This window comes from Austrofundulus limnaeus, unplaced genomic scaffold, assembly GCF_001266775.1.
Source record: "Austrofundulus limnaeus strain Quisiro unplaced genomic scaffold, Austrofundulus_limnaeus-1.0 Scaffold414, whole genome shotgun sequence".
Taxonomy (NCBI): Eukaryota; Metazoa; Chordata; class Actinopteri; order Cyprinodontiformes; family Rivulidae; genus Austrofundulus; species Austrofundulus limnaeus.
In genome coordinates, this window is record NW_013952816.1 from 314,904 (window position 1) to 317,471 (window position 2,568).

The window sequence follows — 2,568 nt, forward strand, 5'->3', positions numbered from 1 at the left end:
CAATTACCTTAATTACAAACACCTGCTGACATGACAGGCACAAGCTGGTAAAGAAAACACATTTGAACTTGGTTCCATTTCATTCTGCAAAGCCATGCTGAAATGACATGCAACGTGGTAATGCACACTTGTTTTTACATCGTAAAAACCCATGTCTAGTTATTATTTATAACTTTTTCACATCATGTGTTTGTGTTTTTATCCTGTTTTCAGTGAAGCTGGTGTCTTGTCTCCTGTCACTGTGTGAGAGGTGCTGGACACCTGGACAGGGGCACAGAGACAAACAGCCATTCAATAGGGACAATTAAGAGTTAACCTAACATGTACTTTATGTGTTTGTTCTGAGGGAGAAAACCCACACCTGCATAAGGAGAACATGTAACCTGCTGTGAGGTGACCACTCCTCTGCTGCACCTCCTCCTGATCTGATTTATACTGAATATGAATCAGTTTACTCTTCAGGATTAAAGGTAATGTAAGTAATATTACGTCAGTTATTTTCTGTCTTTATGCTCTTCAGTCAACGTTGAATATTTGTTTTGTAATCATTAAACTGTTTTTGTCATTCAGAGAACTGATGCAGCTCAGTCTGCAGTGTGTTAGTGACATCTGGTGCTCCTGTCAGGCATCACGGGGACAGCTGGGCCTGATGCCTCAGTCCCATGAGCTGCTCTGAGCCCTGAAATAAATGTGTAGATGAAGTTCACCGCTCCGACCAGCAGAGGGAGCCAGAGATAACTAACAGTAACCAGCACTGACCTACAGGCTTCATCTCTGTTTGCCTGGGGATAAAATGAAACAGAAACATGGTCTTGACATGAGAAATATGTCAGGGAGCTCATTTAGTTTTCTCTCCATTCGTCCCTAACATCAACATGAAACATGGGTCAGAACCAGCAGAACCTTTCTGACGAGCCGAGAAGATCTGGTTTGTTTTTCGTGAAAGCAGCACACATGTGTATAAAGTGAACTCTGCTCTGAAAACTATATTTTCTTTATAAATGTGTCTCCATCAAAGAGCAAATAAAGAGCATTTCCAACATTATTTTACTGTTACAACAAAAAACAATCAAGCAAACACAGATCTTCTTATTTCTATGTGCTGTTTCATTAAAGCTGGCCTAAAGCCTTAGCATTAACTTTTTATCTTAGTTTTCTTTGTTAGCAAAATAACTCTTCAGTCAACACATTTGATTTTTCAGGTCCCTGATTATGACCTTCAGGACATTAGATGTTTTAAATTGATTGTGTTTTAGCAGGATTTTAGCCGAAAGAGTAAAAAATATGTAGTTTCAAATATTTTGTAAATGAGTTGAATAAAAGGTTTTGTCTCTGAAAACTTATAGTTTCCTTTCTGAAGCTTTATTAAAGCTGCTCTTTGCTCCTGACATTTCCTTTCATGTCTGAGATTCCTTTGCTTTTTGTGTCGTCTTTCAGAACCGGTTTTTTTTTTTTTGTTTCTTTTTCAGAGAAAGATAATGTGAAAGGGCGCAGTGAGGATGAGAGGCTCAGCTCAGTCCTGATGGATCTGTTGTTAATCGAAGCAGCAAATGCTGCAGCACGTCTCTGCATCACGTGTCCTCTGGTCCAGGTTTGACCCACAAATCCCTCTGCTTCTTCTCTTCTTCTCATCTAACTCCGATTCTGTTCACYGAGGAACTGATGCTGCTGTTTGTTCCTGTTTTTTGGTAAAGATGTTGGTATTTTTGACACATTGTGTGTTTGTGTTAAACTCAAGGTCTAACAGCTCATCATACACTAGACTTACTCTTTAAGTCACAAACACATCAGATAAAACTGTCAGTCCTGCAGAACCACAGGAACACCTGTGTCACACCCTCGGACCAAAGTCGGACCCTTAAGGACTTCCCTTTGATTCTGATCCTGTTTTCATGGTCAGGAACTCAAGGTGCAGTTCAGGGGCCTCATGCATGAGGGATTGTGCAGCTTTCACTCTAAAAGGTGACGTACGGACAAATTTAGAAAAGTGCGCCGTACCAAAAAAATTCAGATGCATAAAACTGTGAGCACGCAGGTTCCTGCGCACCTTTCCTTTATACATCCCAATGAACTGAGACACCTCCCCTGACACGCCTCCATTTAAATATGTAAAATAGAAAAAACAAAAAGAAAAAAATTGTATAGGTCCTCTGGACGGGTTCTTCTTTAATGAAACGTTTTGTCTCTCCTCCAAGAGACTTCTTCAGTCTGAGAGTTTCAGGCAAAATTCAGGCTTTCAGTCACATGGAGGCAGTGCTTAAAAGCCTGAATTTTGCCTGAAACTCTCAGACTGAAGAAGTCTCTTGGAGGAGAGACAAAACGTTTCATTAGAGAAGAACCCGTCCAGAAGACCTATACAATTTTTTTTCCTTTTGATTTTTTTACCTGGATTACTGAGATGCATCAGGGCAGTTTACACATTGTTTTATTATTTTCTTCAAACACTGCATTTTTAAACCATCTATTATATTTTAGAAGACAGAGGGGTGTCTGACAGCTATTTTCCAGTGCTTGATTTTGTATCTCCATACTAGCCAAGATTAGAAAAATCCTGAAAGGCTATTATTA

General features: G+C 39.7%; 1 protein-coding gene across 3 annotated transcripts in view; it reads left to right on the top strand.

The window, feature by feature from the left end:
* Positions 1–243: 243 nt before the first annotated feature.
* Positions 244–2,568, top strand: part of si:dkey-30j10.5 (uncharacterized) — a 33,235-nt gene continuing 30,910 nt past the window's right edge. Inside the window, exons 1-2 of one of the 3 annotated variants that reach the window (XM_014024253.1) lie at positions 244–475; positions 1,470–1,591. The gene's annotated coding sequence lies outside the window, so the exon portion shown is untranslated. Of the gene's footprint in view, positions 476–1,256; positions 1,592–2,568 lie in introns of those variants that run through there. The other 2 variants (XM_014024254.1, XM_014024255.1) reach the window with 2 other exon arrangements.